The following is an 18,774-nucleotide window of genomic DNA, read 5'->3' as shown; positions in this document are numbered from 1 at the left end:
TTTAGACAACATTTCATGCACTGTTAAACATGTTAAAGCAAGTTGCAAGTGAAAATCTATGTCTCTGACTGAGTTTGCATTACTGTGATTTGACCTCTCTGCTGGCTGAGATCAGCTCATTTTCAACGTCCAATTCAGAAAGTGATAAAAACAGATCCAGCCAAAAAATGCATCATTCTTTTTTGTTTTAGACAACATTTCATGCACTGTTAAACATGTTAAAGCAAGTTGCAAGTGAAAATCTATGTCTCTGACTGAGTTTGCATTACTGTGATTTGACCTCTCTGCTGGCTGAGATAAGCTCATTTTCAACGTCCACTTCAGAAAGTGATAAAAACAGATCCAGCCATAAAATGCATCATTCTTTTTTGTTTTAGACAACAATTCATGCACTGTTAAACATGTTAAAGCAAGTTGCAAGTGAAAATCTATGTCTCTGACTGAGTTTGCATTACTGTGATTTGACCTCTCTGCTGGCTGAGATAAGCTCATTTTCAACGTCCAATTCAGAAAGTGATAAAAACAGATCCAGCCATAAAATGCATCATTCTTTTTTGTTTTAGACAACATTTCATGCACTGTTAAACATGTTAAAGCAAGTTGCAAGTGAAAATCTATGTCTCTGACTGAGTTTGCATTAATGTGATTTGACCTCTCTGCTGGCTGAGATAAGCTCATTTTCAACGTCCAATTCAGAAAGTGATAAAAACAGATCCAGCCAAAAAATGCATCATTCTTTTTTGTTTTAGACAACATTTCATGCACTGTTAAACAGGTTAAAGCAAGTTGCAAGTGAAAATCTATGTCTCTGACTGAGTTTGCATTACTGTGATTTGACCTCTCTGCTGGCTGAGATAAGCTCATTTTCAACGTCCACTTCAGAAAGTGATAAAAACAGATCCAGCCATAAAATGCATCAATCTTTTTTGTTTTAGACAACAATTCATGCACTGTTAAACATGTTAAAGCAAGTTGCAAGTAAAAAACTATGTCTCTGACTGAGTTTGCATTACTGTGATTTGACCTCTCTGCTGGCTGAGATAAGCTCATTTTCAACGTCCAATTCAGAAAGTGATAAAAACAGATCCAGCCATAAAATGCATAATTCTTTTTTGTTTTAGACAACAATTCATGCACTGTTAAACATGTTAAAGCAAGTTGCAAGTGAAAATCTATGTCTCTGACTGAGTTTGCATTACTGTGATTTGACCTCTCTGCTGGCTGAAATAAGCTCATTTTCAACGTCCAATTCAGAAAGTGATAAAAACAGATCCAGCCATAAAATGCATCATTCTTTTTTGTTTTAGACAACATTTCATGCACTGTTAAACATGTTAAAGCAAGTTGCAAGTGAAAATCTATGTCTCTGACTGAGTTTGCATTACTGTGATTTGACCTCTCTGCTGGCTGAGATAAGCTCATTTTCAACGTCCACTTCAGAAAGTGATAAAAACAGATCCAGCCATAAAATGCATCATTGTTTTTTGTTTTAGACAACAATTCATGCACTGTTAAACATGTTAAAGCAAGTTGCAAGTGAAAATCTATGTCTCTGACTGATTTTGCATTACTGTGATTTGACCTCTCTGCTGGCTGAGATAAGCTCATTTTCAACGTCCAATTCAGAAAGTGATAAAAACAGATCCAGCCATAAAATGCATCATTCTTTTTTGTTTTAGACAACAATTCATGCACTGTTAAACATGTTAAAGCAAGTTGCAAGTGAAAATCTATGTCTCTGACTGAGTTTGCATTACTGTGATTTGACCTCTCTGCTGGCTGAGATAAGCTCATTTTCAACGTCCAATTCAGAAAGTGATAAAAACAGATCCAGCCATAAAATGCATCATTCTTTTTTGTATTAGACAACATTTCATGCACTGTTAAACATGTTAAAGCAAGTTGCAGGTGAAAATCTATGTCTCTGACTGAGTTTGCATTACTGTGATTTGACCTCTCTGCTGGCTGAGATAAGCTCATTTTCAACGTCCAATTCAGAATAGATAATAACAGATCCAGCCATAAAATGCATCATTCTTTTTTGTTTTAGACAGCAATTCATGCACTGTTAAACATGTTAAAGCAAGTTGCAAGTGAAAATCTATGTCTCTGACTGAGTTTGCTTTACTGTGATTTAACCTCTCTGCTGGCTGAGATAAGCTCATTTTCAACGTCCAATTCAGAAAGTGATAAAAACAGATCCAGCCATAAAATGCATCATTCTTTTTTGTTTTAGACAACAATTCATGCACTGTTAAACATGTTAAAGCAAGTTGCAAGTGAAAATCTATGTCTCTGACTGAGTTTGCATTACTGTGATTTGACGTCTCTGCTGGCTGAGATAAGCTCATTTTCAACGTCCAATTCAGAAAGTGATAAAAACTGATCCAGCCATAAAATGCATCATTCTTTTTTGTTTTAGACAACAATTCATGCACTGTTAAACATGTTAAAGCAAGTTGCAAGTGAAAATCTATGTCTCTGACTGAGTTTGCATTACTGTGATTTGACCTCTCTGCTGGCTGAGATAAGCTCATTTTCAACGTCCACTTCAGAAAGTGATAAAAACAGATCCAGCCATAAAATGCATCATTCTTTTTTGTTTTAGACAACAATTCATGCACTGTTAAACATGTTAAAGCAAGTTGCAAGTGAAAATCTATGTCTCTGACTGAGTTTGCATTACTGTGATTTGACCTCTCTGCTGGCTGAGATAAGCTCATTTTCAACGTCCAATTCAGAATAGATAATAACAGATCCAGCCATAAAATGCATCATTCTTTTTTGTTTTAGACAACAATTCATGCACTGTTAAACATGTTAAAGCAAGTTGCAAGTGAAAATCTATGTCTCTGACTGAGTTTGCTTTACTGTGATTTGACCTCTCTGCTGGCTGAGATAAGCTCATTTTCAACGTATAATTCAGAAAGTGATAAAAACAGATCCAGCCATAAAATGCATCATTCTTTTTTGTTTTAGACAACAATTCATGCACTGTTAAACATGTTAAAGCAAGTTGCAAGTGAAAATCTATGTCTCTGACTGAGTTTGCATTACTGTGATTTGACGTCTCTGCTGGCTGAGATAAGCTCATTTTCAACGTCCAATTCAGAAAGTGATAAAAACTGATCCAGCCATAAAATGCATCATTCTTTTTTGTTTTAGACAACAATTCATGCACTGTTAAACATGTTAAAGCAAGTTGCAAGTGAAAATCTATGTCTCTGACTGAGTTTGCATTACTGTGATTTGACCTCTCTGCTGGCTGAGATAAGCTCATTTTCAACGTCCAATTCAGAAAGTGATAAAAACAGATCCAGCCATAAAATGCATCATTCTTTTTTGTTTTAGACAACAATTCATGCACTGTTAAACATTTTAAAGCAAGTTGCAAGTGAAAATCTATGTCTCTGACTGAGTTTGCATTACTGTGATTTGACCTCTCTGCTGGCTGAGATAAGCTCATTTTCAACGTCTAATTCAGAAAGTGATAAAAACTGATCCAGCCATAAAATGCATCATTCTTTTTTGTTTTAGACAACATTTCATGCACTGTTAAACATGTTAAAGCAAGTTGAAAGTGAAAATCTATGTCTCTGACTGAGTTTGCATTACTGTGATTTGACCTCTCTGCTGGCTGAGATAAGCTCATTTTCAACGTCCAATTCAGAAAGTGATAAAAACAGATCCAGCCATAAAATGCATCATTCTTTTTTTGTTTTAGACAACAATTCATGCACTGTTAAACATGTTAAAGCAAGTTGCAAGTGAAAATCTATGTCTCTGACTGAGTTTGCATTACTGTGATTTGACCTCTCTGCTGGCTGAGATAAGCTCATTTTCAACGTCCAATTCAGAAAGTGATAAAAACAGATCCAGCCATAAAATGCATAATTCTTTTTTGTTTTAGACAACAATTCATGCACTGTTAAACATGTTAAAGCAAGTTGCAAGTGAAAATCTATGTCTCTGACTGAGTTTGCATTACTGTGATTTGACCTCTCTGCTGGCTGAGATAAGCTCATTTTCATTGTCCAATTCAGAAAGTGATAAAAACTGATCCAGCCATAAAATGCATCATTCTTTTTTGTTTTAGACAACAATTCATGCACTGTTAAACATGTTAAAGCAAGTTGCAAGTGAAAATCTATGTCTCTGACTGAGTTTGCATTACTGTGATTTGACCTCTCTGCTGGCTGAGATGAGCTCATTTTCAACGTCCAATTCAGAAAGTGATAAAAACAGATCCAGCCATAAAATGCATCATTCTTTTTTGTTTTAGACAACATTTCATGCACTGTTAAACATGTTAAAGCAAGTTGCAAGTGAAAATCTATGTCTCTGACTGAGTTTGCATTACTGTGATTTGACCTCTCTGCTGGCTGAGATAAGCTCATTTTCAACGTCCAATTCAGAAAGTGATAAAAACAGATCCAGCCAAAAAATGCATCATTCTTTTTTGTTTTAGACAACATTTCATGCACTGTTAAACATGTTAAAGCAAGTTGCAAGTGAAAATCTATGTCTCTGACTGAGTTTGCATTACTGTGATTTGACCTCTCTGCTGGCTGAGATAAGCTCATTTTCAACGTCCACTTCAGAAAGTGATAAAAACAGATCCAGCCATAAAATGCATCATTCTTTTTTGTTTTAGACAACAATTCATGCACTGTTAAACATGTTAAAGCAAGTTGCAAGTGAAAATCTATGTCTCTGACTGAGTTTGCATTACTGTGATTTGACCTCTCTGCTGGCTGAGATAAGCTCATTTTCAACGTCCAATTCAGAAAGTGATAAAAACAGATCCAGCCATAAAATGCATCATTCTTTTTTGTTTTAGACAACATTTCATGCACTGTTAAACATGTTAAAGCAAGTTGCAAGTGAAAATCTATGTCTCTGACTGAGTTTGCATTAATGTGATTTGACCTCTCTGCTGGCTGAGATAAGCTCATTTTCAACGTCCAATTCAGAAAGTGATAAAAACAGATCCAGCCAAAAAATGCATCATTTCCTTTTTGTTTTAGACAACATTTCATGCACTGTTAAACATGTTAAAGCAAGTTGCAAGTGAAAATCTATGTCTCTGACTGAGTTTGCATTACTGTGATTTGACCTCTCTGCTGGCTGAGATAAGCTCATTTTCAATGTCCACTTCAGAAAGTGATAAAAACAGATCCAGCCATAAAATGCATCAATCTTTTTTGTTTTAGACAACAATTCATGCACTGTTAAACATGTTAAAGCAAGTTGCAAGTGAAAATCTATGTCTCTGACTGAGTTTGCATTACTGTGATTTGACCTCTCTGCTGGCTGAGATAAGCTCATTTTCAACGTCCAATTCAGAAAGTGATAAAATTAGATCCAGCCATAAAATGCATAATTCTTTTTTGTTTTAGACAACAATTCATGCACTGTTAAACATGTTAAAGCAAGTTGCAAGTGAAAATCTATGTCTCTGACTGAGTTTGCATTACTGTGATTTGACCTCTCTGCTGGCTGAAATAAGCTCATTTTCAACGTCCAATTCAGAAAGTGATAAAAACAGATCCAGCCATAAAATGCATCATTCTTTTTTGTTTTAGACAACATTTCATGCACTGTTAAACATGTTAAAGCAAGTTGCAAGTGAAAATCTATGTCTCTGACTGAGTTTGCATTACTGTGATTTGACCTCTCTGCTGGCTGAGATAAGCTCATTTTCAACGTCCACTTCAGAAAGTGATAAAAACAGATCCAGCCATAAAATGCATCATTGTTTTTTGTTTTAGACAACAATTCATGCACTGTTAAACATGTTAAAGCAAGTTGCAAGTGAAAATCTATGTCTCTGACTGATTTTGCATTACTGTGATTTGACCTCTCTGCTGGCTGAGATAAGCTCATTTTCAACGTCCAATTCAGAAAGTGATAAAAACAGATCCAGCCATAAAATGCATCATTCTTTTTTGTTTTAGACAACAATTCATGCACTGTTAAACATGTTAAAGCAAGTTGCAAGTGAAAATCTATGTCTCTGACTGAGTTTGCATTACTGTGATTTGACCTCTCTGCTGGCTGAGATAAGCTCATTTTCAACGTCCAATTCAGAAAGTGATAAAAACAGATCCAGCCATAAAATGCATCATTCTTTTTTGTATTAGACAACATTTCATGCACTGTTAAACATGTTAAAGCAAGTTGCAGGTGAAAATCTATGTCTCTGACTGAGTTTGCATTACTGTGATTTGACCTCTCTGCTGGCTGAGATAAGCTCATTTTCAACGTCCAATTCAGAATAGATAATAACAGATCCAGCCATAAAATGCATCATTCTTTTTTGTTTTAGACAACAATTCATGCACTGTTAAACATGTTAAAGCAAGTTGCAAGTGAAAATCTATGTCTCTGACTGAGTTTGCTTTACTGTGATTTGACCTCTCTGCTGGCTGAGATAAGCTCATTTTCAACGTCCAATTCAGAAAGTGATAAAAACAGATCCAGCCATAAAATGCATCATTCTTTTTTGTTTTAGACAACAATTCATGCACTGTTAAACATGTTAAAGCAAGTTGCAAGTGAAAATCTATGTCTCTGACTGAGTTTGCATTACTGTGATTTGACGTCTCTGCTGGCTGAGATAAGCTCATTTTCAACGTCCAATTCAGAAAGTGATAAAAACAGATCCAGCCATAAAATGCATCATTCTTTTTTGTTTTAGACAACAATTCATGCACTGTTAAACATGTTAAAGCAAGTTGCAAGTGAAAATCTATGTCTCTGACTGAGTTTGCATTACTGTGATTTGACCTCTCTGCTGGCTGAGATAAGCTCATTTTCAACGTCCACTTCAGAAAGTGATAAAAACAGATCCAGCCATAAAATGCATCATTCTTTTTTGTTTTAGACAACAATTCATGCACTGTTAAACATGTTAAAGCAAGTTGCAAGTGAAAATCTATGTCTCTGACTGAGTTTGCATTACTGTGATTTGACCTCTCTGCTGGCTGAGATAAGCTCATTTTCAACGTCCAATTCAGAATAGATAATAACAGATCCAGCCATAAAATGCATCATTCTTTTTTGTTTTAGACAACAATTCATGCACTGTTAAACATGTTAAAGCAAGTTGCAAGTGAAAATCTATGTCTCTGACTGAGTTTGCTTTACTGTGATTTGACCTCTCTGCTGGCTGAGATAAGCTCATTTTCAACGTATAATTCAGAAAGTGATAAAAACAGATCCAGCCATAAAATGCATCATTCTTTTTTGTTTTAGACAACAATTCATGCACTGTTAAACATGTTAAAGCAAGTTGCAAGTGAAAATCTATGTCTCTGACTGAGTTTGCATTACTGTGATTTGACCTCTCTGCTGGCTGAGATAAGCTCATTTTCAACGTCCAATTCAGAAAGTGATAAAAACAGATCCAGCCATAAAATGCATCATTCTTTTTTGTATTAGACAACATTTCATGCACTGTTAAACATGTTAAAGCAAGTTGCAGGTGAAAATCTATGTCTCTGACTGAGTTTGCATTACTGTGATTTGACCTCTCTGCTGGCTGAGATAAGCTCATTTTCAACGTCCAATTCAGAATAGATAATAACAGATCCAGCCATAAAATGCATCATTCTTTTTTGTTTTAGACAGCAATTCATGCACTGTTAAACATGTTAAAGCAAGTTGCAAGTGAAAATCTATGTCTCTGACTGAGTTTGCTTTACTGTGATTTAACCTCTCTGCTGGCTGAGATAAGCTCATTTTCAACGTCCAATTCAGAAAGTGATAAAAACAGATCCAGCCATAAAATGCATCATTCTTTTTTGTTTTAGACAACAATTCATGCACTGTTAAACATGTTAAAGCAAGTTGCAAGTGAAAATCTATGTCTCTGACTGAGTTTGCATTACTGTGATTTGACGTCTCTGCTGGCTGAGATAAGCTCATTTTCAACGTCCAATTCAGAAAGTGATAAAAACTGATCCAGCCATAAAATGCATCATTCTTTTTTGTTTTAGACAACAATTCATGCACTGTTAAACATGTTAAAGCAAGTTGCAAGTGAAAATCTATGTCTCTGACTGAGTTTGCATTACTGTGATTTGACCTCTCTGCTGGCTGAGATAAGCTCATTTTCAATGTCCACTTCAGAAAGTGATAAAAACAGATCCAGCCATAAAATGCATCATTCTTTTTTGTTTTAGACAACAATTCATGCACTGTTAAACATGTTAAAGCAAGTTGCAAGTGAAAATCTATGTCTCTGACTGAGTTTGCATTACTGTGATTTGACCTCTCTGCTGGCTGAGATAAGCTCATTTTCAACGTCCAATTCAGAATAGATAATAACAGATCCAGCCATAAAATGCATCATTCTTTTTTGTTTTAGACAACAATTCATGCACTGTTAAACATGTTAAAGCAAGTTGCAAGTGAAAATCTATGTCTCTGACTGAGTTTGCTTTACTGTGATTTGACCTCTCTGCTGGCTGAGATAAGCTCATTTTCAACGTATAATTCAGAAAGTGATAAAAACAGATCCAGCCATAAAATGCATCATTCTTTTTTGTTTTAGACAACAATTCATGCACTGTTAAACATGTTAAAGCAAGTTGCAAGTGAAAATCTATGTCTCTGACTGAGTTTGCATTACTGTGATTTGACGTCTCTGCTGGCTGAGATAAGCTCATTTTCAACGTCCAATTCAGAAAGTGATAAAAACTGATCCAGCCATAAAATGCATCATTCTTTTTTGTTTTAGACAACAATTCATGCACTGTTAAACATGTTAAAGCAAGTTGCAAGTGAAAATCTATGTCTCTGACTGAGTTTGCATTACTGTGATTTGACCTCTCTGCTGGCTGAGATAAGCTCATTTTCAACGTCCAATTCAGAAAGTGATAAAAACAGATCCAGCCATAAAATGCATCATTCTTTTTTGTTTTAGACAACAATTCATGCACTGTTAAACATGTTAAAGCAAGTTGCAAGTGAAAATCTATGTCTCTGACTGAGTTTGCATTACTGTGATTTGACCTCTCTGCTGGCTGAGATAAGCTCATTTTCAACGTCTAATTCAGAAAGTGATAAAAACTGATCCAGCCATAAAATGCATCATTCTTTTTTGTTTTAGACAACATTTCATGCACTGTTAAACATGTTAAAGCAAGTTGAAAGTGAAAATCTATGTCTCTGACTGAGTTTGCATTACTGTGATTTGACCTCTCTGCTGGCTGAGATAAGCTCATTTTCAACGTCCAATTCAGAAAGTGATAAAAACAGATCCAGCCATAAAATGCATCATTCTTTTTTTGTTTTAGACAACAATTCATGCACTGTTAAACATGTTAAAGCAAGTTGCAAGTGAAAATCTATGTCTCTGACTGAGTTTGCATTACTGTGATTTGACCTCTCTGCTGGCTGAGATAAGCTCATTTTCAACGTCCAATTCAGAAAGTGATAAAAACAGATCCAGCCATAAAATGCATAATTCTTTTTTGTTTTAGACAACAATTCATGCACTGTTAAACATGTTAAAGCAAGTTGCAAGTGAAAATCTATGTCTCTGACTGAGTTTGCATTACTGTGATTTGACCTCTCTGCTGGCTGAGATAAGCTCATTTTCAACGTCCAATTCAGAAAGTGATAAAAACTGATCCAGCCATAAAATGCATCATTCTTTTTTGTTTTAGACAACAATTCATGCACTGTTAAACATGTTAAAGCAAGTTGCAAGTGAAAATCTATGTCTCTGACTGAGTTTGCATTACTGTGATTTGACCTCTCTGCTGGCTGAGATGAGCTCATTTTCAACGTCCAATTCAGAAAGTGATAAAAACAGATCCAGCCATAAAATGCATCATTCTTTTTTGTTTTAGACAACATTTCATGCACTGTTAAACATGTTAAAGCAAGTTGCAAGTGAAAATCTATGTCTCTGACTGAGTTTGCATTACTGTGATTTGACCTCTCTGCTGGCTGAGATAAGCTCATTTTCAACGTCCAATTCAGAAAGTGATAAAAACAGATCCAGCCAAAAAATGCATCATTCTTTTTTGTTTTAGACAACATTTCATGCACTGTTAAACATGTTAAAGCAAGTTGCAGGTAAAAAACTATGTCTCTGACTGAGTTTGCATTACTGTGATTTGACCTCTCTGCTGGCTGAGATAAGCTCATTTTCAACGTCCAATTCAGAATAGATAATAACAGATCCAGCCATAAAATGCATCATTCTTTTTTGTTTTAGACAACAATTCATGCACTGTTAAACATGTTAAAGCAAGTTGCAAGTGAAAATCTATGTCTCTGACTGAGTTTGCTTTACTGTGATTTGACCTCTCTGCTGGCTGAGATAAGCTCATTTTCAACATCCAATTCAGAAAGTGATAAAAACTGATCCAGCCATAAAATGCATCATTCTTTTTTGTTTTAGACAACAATTCATGCACTGTTAAACATGTTAAAGCAAGTTGCAAGTGAAAATCTATGTCTCTGACTGAGTTTGCATTACTGTGATTTGACGTCTCTGCTGGCTGAGATAAGCTCATTTTCAACGTCCAATTCAGAAAGTGATAAAAACTGATCCAGCCATAAAATGCATCATTCTTTTTTTGTTTTAGACAACAATTCATGCACTGTTAAACATGTTAAAGCAAGTTGCAAGTGAAAATCTATGTCTCTGACTGAGTTTGCATTACTGTGATTTGACCTCTCTGCTGGCTGAGATAAGCTCATTTTCAACGTCCAATTCAGAAAGTGATAAAAACAGATCCAGCCATAAAATGCATCATTCTTTTTTGTTTTAGACAACAATTCATGCACTGTTAAACATGTTAAAGCAAGTTGCAAGTGAAAATCTATGTCTCTGACTGAGTTTGCATTACTGTGATTTGACCTCTCTGCTGGCTGAGATAAGCTCATTTTCAACGTCTAATTCAGAAAGTGATAAAAACTGATCCAGCCATAAAATGCATCATTCTTTTTTGTTTTAGACAACATTTCATGCACTGTTAAACATGTTAAAGCAAGTTGCAAGTGAAAATCTATGTCTCTGACTGAGTTTGCATTACTGTGATTTGACCTCTCTGCTGGCTGAGATAAGCTCATTTTCAACGTATATTCAGAAAGTGATAAAAACAGATCCAGCCAAAAAATGCATCATTCTTTTTTGTTTTAGACAACATTTCATGCACTGTTAAACATGTTAAAGCAAGTTGCAAGTGAAAATCTATGTCTCTGACTGAGTTTGCATTACTGTGATTTGACCTCTCTGCTGGCTGAGATAAGCTCATTTTCAACGTCCACTTCAGAAAGTGATAAAAACAGATCCAGCCATAAAATGCATCATTCTTTTTTGTTTTAGACAACAATTCATGCACTGTTAAACATGTTAAAGCAAGTTGCAAGTGAAAATCTATGTCTCTGACTGAGTTTGCATTACTGTGATTTGACCTCTCTGCTGGCTGAGATAAGCTCATTTTCAACGTCCAATTCAGAAAGTGATAAAAACAGATCCAGCCATAAAATGCATCATTCTTTTTTGTTTTAGACAACAATTCATGCACTGTTAAACATGTTAAAGCAAGTTGCAAGTGAAAATCTATGTCTCTGACTGAGTTTGCATTACTGTGATTTGACCTCTCTGCTGGCTGAGATGAGATCATTTTCAACGTCCAATTCAGAAAGTGATAAAAACAGATCCAGCCATAAAATACATCATTCTTTTTTGTTTTAGAAAACAATTCATGCACTGTTAAACATGTTAAAGCAAGTTGCAAGTGAAAATCTATGTCTCTGACTGAGTTTGCATTACTGTGATTTGACCTCTCTGCTGGCTGAGATAAGCTCATTTTCAACGTCCAATTCAGAAAGTGATAAAAACAGATCCAGCCATAAAATGCATCATTCTTTTTTGTTTTAGACAACATTTCATGCACTGTTAAACATGTTAAAGCAAGTTGCAAGTGAAAATCTATGTCTCTGACTGAGTTTGCATTACTGTGATTTGACTTCTCTGCTGGCTGAGATAAGCTCATTTTCAACGTCCAATTCAGAAAGTGATAAAAACAGATCCAGCCAAAAAATGCATCATTCTTTTTTGTTTTAGACAACATTTCATGCACTGTTAAACATGTTAAAGCAAGTTGCAAGTGAAAATCTATGTCTCTGACTGAGTTTGCATTACTGTGATTTGACCTCTCTGCTGGCTGAGATAAGCTCATTTTCAACGTCCAATTCAGAAAGTGATAAAAACAGATCCAGCCATAAAATGCATCATTCTTTTTTGTTTTAGACAACAATTCATGCACTGTTAAACATGTTAAAGCAAGTTGCAAGTAAAAATCTATGTCTCTGACTGAGTTTGCATTACTGTGATTTGACCTCTCTGCTGGCTGAGATAAGCTCATTTTCAACGTCCAATTCAGAAAGTGATAAAAACAGATCCAGCCATAAAATGCATCATTCTTTTTTTGTTTTAGACAACAATTCATGCACTGTTAAACATGTTAAAGCAAGTTGCAGGTGAAAATCTATGTCTCTGACTGAGTTTGCATTACTGTGATTTCACCTCTCTGCTGGCTGAAATAAGCTCATTTTCAACGTCCAATTCAGAAAGTGATAAAAACAGATCCAGCCATAAAATGCATCATTCTTTTTTGTTTTAGACAACATTTCATGCACTGTTAAACATGTTAAAGCAAGTTGCAAGTGAAAATCTATGTCTCTGACTGAGTTTGCATTACTGTGATTTGACCTCTCTGCTGGCTGAGATAAGCTCATTTTCAACGTCCAATTCAGAAAGTGATAAAAACAGATCCAGCCATAAAATGCATCATTCTTTTTTGTTTTAGACAACATTTCATGCACTGTTAAACATGTTAAAGCAAGTTGCAGGTAAAAAACTATGTTTCTGACTGAGTTTGCATTACTGTGATTTGACCTCTCTGCTGGCTGAGATAAGCTCATTTTCAACGTCCAATTCAGAATAGATAATAACAGATCCAGCCATAAAATGCATCATTCTTTTTTGTTTTAGACAACAATTCATGCACTGTTAAACATGTTAAAGCAAGTTGCAAGTGAAAATCTATGTCTCTGACTGAGTTTGCTTTACTGTGATTTGACCTCTCTGCTGGCTGAGATAAGCTCATTTTCAACATCCAATTCAGAAAGTGATAAAAACTGATCCAGCCATAAAATGCATCATTCTTTTTTGTTTTAGACAACAATTCATGCACTGTTAAACATGTTAAAGCAAGTTGCAAGTGAAAATCTATGTCTCTGACTGAGTTTGCATTACTGTGATTTGACGTCTCTGCTGGCTGAGATAAGCTCATTTTCAACGTCCAATTCAGAAAGTGATAAAAACTGATCCAGCCATAAAATGCATCATTCTTTTTTGTTTTAGACAACAATTCATGCACTGTTAAACATGTTAAAGCAAGTTGCAAGTGAAAATCTATGTCTCTGACTGAGTTTGCATTACTGTGATTTGACCTCTCTGCTGGCTGAGATAAGCTCATTTTCAACGTCCAATTCAGAAAGTGATAAAAACAGATCCAGCCATAAAATGCATCATTCTTTTTTGTTTTAGACAACAATTCATGCACTGTTAAACATGTTAAAGCAAGTTGCAAGTGAAAATCTATGTCTCTGACTGAGTTTGCATTACTGTGATTTGACCTCTCTGCTGGCTGAGATAAGCTCATTTTCAACGTCTAATTCAGAAAGTGATAAAAACTGATCCAGCCATAAAATGCATCATTCTTTTTTGTTTTAGACAACATTTCATGCACTGTTAAACATGTTAAAGCAAGTTGCAAGTGAAAATCTATGTCTCTGACTGAGTTTGCATTACTGTGATTTGACCTCTCTGCTGGCTGAGATAAGCTCATTTTCAACGTATATTCAGAAAGTGATAAAAACAGATCCAGCCAAAAAATGCATCATTCTTTTTTGTTTTAGACAACATTTCATGCACTGTTAAACATGTTAAAGCAAGTTGCAAGTGAAAATCTATGTCTCTGACTGAGTTTGCATTACTGTGATTTGACCTCTCTGCTGGCTGAGATAAGCTCATTTTCAACATCCACTTCAGAAAGTGATAAAAACAGATCCAGCCATAAAATGCATCATTCTTTTTTGTTTTAGACAACAATTCATGCACTGTTAAACATGTTAAAGCAAGTTGCAAGTGAAAATCTATGTCTCTGACTGAGTTTGCATTACTGTGATTTGACCTCTCTGCTGGCTGAGATAAGCTCATTTTCAACGTCCAATTCAGAAAGTGATAAAAACAGATCCAGCCATAAAATGCATCATTCTTTTTTGTTTTAGACAACAATTCATGCACTGTTAAACATGTTAAAGCAAGTTGCAAGTGAAAATCTATGTCTCTGACTGAGTTTGCATTACTGTGATTTGACCTCTCTGCTGGCTGAGATGAGATCATTTTCAACGTCCAATTCAGAAAGTGATAAAAACAGATCCAGCCATAAAATACATCATTCTTTTTTGTTTTAGAAAACAATTCATGCACTGTTAAACATGTTAAAGCAAGTTGCAAGTGAAAATCTATGTCTCTGACTGAGTTTGCATTACTGTGATTTGACCTCTCTGCTGGCTGAGATAAGCTCATTTTCAACGTCCAATTCAGAAAGTGATAAAAACAGATCCAGCCATAAAATGCATCATTCTTTTTTGTTTTAGACAACATTTCATGCACTGTTAAACATGTTAAAGCAAGTTGCAAGTGAAAATCTATGTCTCTGACTGAGTTTGCATTACTGTGATTTGACTTCTCTGCTGGCTGAGATAAGCTCATTTTCAACGTCCAATTCAGAAAGTGATAAAAACAGATCCAGCCAAAAAATGCATCATTCTTTTTTGTTTTAGACAACATTTCATGCACTGTTAAACATGTTAAAGCAAGTTGCAAGTGAAAATCTATGTCTCTGACTGAGTTTGCATTACTGTGATTTGACCTCTCTGCTGGCTGAGATAAGCTCATTTTCAACGTCCACTTCAGAAAGTGATAAAAACAGATCCAGCCATAAAATGCATCAATCTTTTTTGTTTTAGACAACAATTCATGCACTGTTAAACATGTTAAAGCAAGTTGCAAGTGAAAATCTATGTCTCTGACTGAGTTTGCATTACTGTGATTTGACCTCTCTGCTGGCTGAGATAAGCTCATTTTCAACGTCCAATTCAGAAAGTGATAAAAACAGATCCAGCCATAAAATGCATAATTCTTTTTTGTTTTAGACAACAATTCATGCACTGTTAAACATGTTAAAGCAAGTTGCAAGTGAAAATCTATGTCTCTGACTGAGTTTGCATTACTGTGATTTGACCTCTCTGCTGGCTGAAATAAGCTCATTTTCAACGTCCAATTCAGAAAGTGATAAAAACAGATCCAGCCATAAAATGCATCATTCTTTTTTGTTTTAGACAACTTTTTATGCACTGTTAAACATGTTAAAGCAAGTTGCAGGTGAAAATCTATGTCTCTGACTGAGTTTGCATTACTGTCATTTAACCTCTCTGCTGGCTGAGATAAGCTCATTTTCAACGTCCAATTCAGATAGTAATAAAACCAGAACCAGCCATAAAATGCATCATTCTTTTTTGTTTTAGACAACATTTCATGCACTTATAAACATGTTAAAGCAAGTTGCAAGTGAAAATCTATGTCTCTGACTGAGTTTGCATTACTGTGATTTGACCTCTCTGCTGGCTGAGATGAGATCATTTTCAACGTCCAATTCAGAAAGTGATAAAAACAGATCCAGCCATAAAATACATCATTCTTTTTTGTTTTAGAAAACAATTCATGCACTGTTAAACATGTTAAAGCAAGTTGCAAGTGAAAATCTATGTCTCTGACTGAGTTTGCATTACTGTGATTTGACCTCTCTGCTGGCTGAGATAAGCTCATTTTCAACGTCCAATTCAGAAAGTGATAAAAACAGATCCAGCCATAAAATGCATCATTCTTTTTTGTTTTAGACAACATTTCATGCACTGTTAAACATGTTAAAGCAAGTTGCAAGTGAAAATCTATGTCTCTGACTGAGTTTGCATTACTGTGATTTGACTTCTCTGCTGGCTGAGATAAGCTCATTTTCAACGTCCAATTCAGAAAGTGATAAAAACAGATCCAGCCAAAAAATGCATCATTCTTTTTTGTTTTAGACAACATTTCATGCACTGTTAAACATGTTAAAGCAAGTTGCAAGTGAAAATCTATGTCTCTGACTGAGTTTGCATTACTGTGATTTGACCTCTCTGCTGGCTGAGATAAGCTCATTTTCAACGTCCACTTCAGAAAGTGATAAAAACAGATCCAGCCATAAAATGCATCAATCTTTTTTGTTTTAGACAACAATTCATGCACTGTTAAACATGTTAAAGCAAGTTGCAAGTGAAAATCTATGTCTCTGACTGAGTTTGCATTACTGTGATTTGACCTCTCTGCTGGCTGAGATAAGCTCATTTTCAACGTCCAATTCAGAAAGTGATAAAAACAGATCCAGCCATAAAATGCATAATTCTTTTTTGTTTTAGACAACAATTCATGCACTGTTAAACATGTTAAAGCAAGTTGCAAGTGAAAATCTATGTCTCTGACTGAGTTTGCATTACTGTGATTTGACCTCTCTGCTGGCTGAAATAAGCTCATTTTCAACGTCCAATTCAGAAAGTGATAAAAACAGATCCAGCCATGAAATGCATCATTCTTTTTTGTTTTAGACAACATTTCATGCACTGTTAAACATGTTAAAGCAAGTTGCAGGTGAAAATCCATGTCTCTGACTGAGTTTGCATTACTGTCATTTGACCTCTCTGCTGGCTGAGATAAGCTCATTTTCAACGTCCAATTCAGATAGTAATAAAACCAGAACCAGCCATAAAATGCATCATTCTTTTTTGTTTTAGACAACATTTCATGCACTTATAAACATGTTAAAGCAAGTTGCAAGTGAAAATCTATGTCTCTGACTGAGTTTGCATTACTGTGATTTGACCTCTCTGCTGGCTGAGATAAGCTCATTTTCAACGTCCACTTCAGAAAGTGATAAAAACAGATCCAGCCATAAAATGCATCATTGTTTTTTGTTTTAGACAACAATTCATGCACTGTTAAACATGTTAAAGCAAGTTGCAAGTGAAAATCTATGTCTCTGACTGAGTTTGCATTACTGTGATTTGACCTCTCTGCTGGCTGAGATAAGCTCATTTTCAACGTCCAATTCAGAAAGTGATAAAAACAGATCCAGCCATAAAATGCATCATTCTTTTTTGTTTTAGACAACAATTCATGCACTGTTAAACATGTTAAAGCAAGTTGCAAGTGAAAATCTATGTCTCTGACTGAGTTTGCATTACTGTGATTTGACCTCTCTGCTGGCTGAGATAAGCTCATTTTCAACGTCCAATTCAGAAAGTGATAAAAACAGATCCAGCCATAAAATGCATCATTCTTTTTTGTTTTAGACAACATTTCATGCACTGTTAAACATGTTAAAGCAAGTTGCAGGTGAAAATCTATGTCTCTGACTGAGTTTGCATTACTGTGATTTGACCTCTCTGCTGGCTGAGATAAGCTCATTTTCAACGTCCAATTCAGAATAGATAATAACAGATCCAGCCATAAAATGCATCATTCTTTTTTGTTTTAGACAACAATTCATGCACTGTTAAACATGTTAAAGCAAGTTGCAAGTGAAAATCTATGTCTCTGACTGAGTTTGCTTTACTGTGATTTGACCTCTCTGCTGGCTGAGATAAGCTCATTTTCAACGTCCAATTCAGAAAGTGATAAAAACAGATCCAGCCATAAAATGCATCATTCCTTTTTGTTTTAGACAACAATTCATGCACTGTTAAACATGTTAAAGCAAGTTGCAAGTGAAAATCTATGTCTCTGACTGAGTTTGCATTACTGTGATTTGACGTCTCTGCTGGCTGAGATAAGCTCATTTTCAACGTCCAATTCAGAAAGTGATAAAAACTGATCCAGCCATAAAATGCATCATTCTTTTTTGTTTTAGACAACAATTCATGCACTGTTAAACATGTTAAAGCAAGTTGCAAGTGAAAATCTATGTCTCTGACTGAGTTTGCATTACTGTGATTTGACCTCTCTGCTGGCTGAGATAAGCTCATTTTCAACGTCCAATTCAGAAAGTGATAAAAACAGATCCAGCCATAAAATGCATCATTCTTTTTTGTTTTAGACAACAATTCATGCACTGTTAAACATGTTAAAGCAAGTTGCAAGTGAAAATCTATGTCTCTGACTGAGTTTGCATTACTGTGATTTGACCTCTCTGCTGGCTGAGATAAGCTCATTTTCAACGTCTAATTCAGAAAGTGATAAAAACTGATCCAGCCATAAAATGCATCATTCTTTTTTGTTTTAGACAACATTTCATGCACTGTTAAACATGTTAAAGCAAGTTGAAAGTGAAAATCTATGTCTCTGACTGAGTTTGCATTACTGTGATTTGACCTCTCTGCTGGCTGAGATAAGCTCATTTTCAACGTCCAATTCAGAAAGTGATAAAAACAGATCCAGCCAAAAAATGCATCATTCTTTTTTGTTTTAGACAACATTTCATGCACTGTTAAACATGTTAAAGCAAGTTGCAAGTGAAAATCTATGTCTCTGACTGAGTTTGCATTACTGTGATTTGACCTCTCTGCTGGCTGAGATAAGCTCATTTTCAACGTCCACTTCAGAAAGTGATAAAAACAGATCCAGCCATAAAATGCATCATTCTT

This window comes from Danio rerio, chromosome 23 (genome assembly GCF_052040795.2).
Source record: "Danio rerio strain M-AB ecotype USA chromosome 23, GRCz13ab, whole genome shotgun sequence".
Lineage (NCBI taxonomy): Eukaryota > Metazoa > Chordata > Actinopteri > Cypriniformes > Danionidae > Danio > Danio rerio.
The sequence above is the reverse complement of the archived record's forward strand: the minus strand, read 5'-3'. Positions refer to the sequence as shown.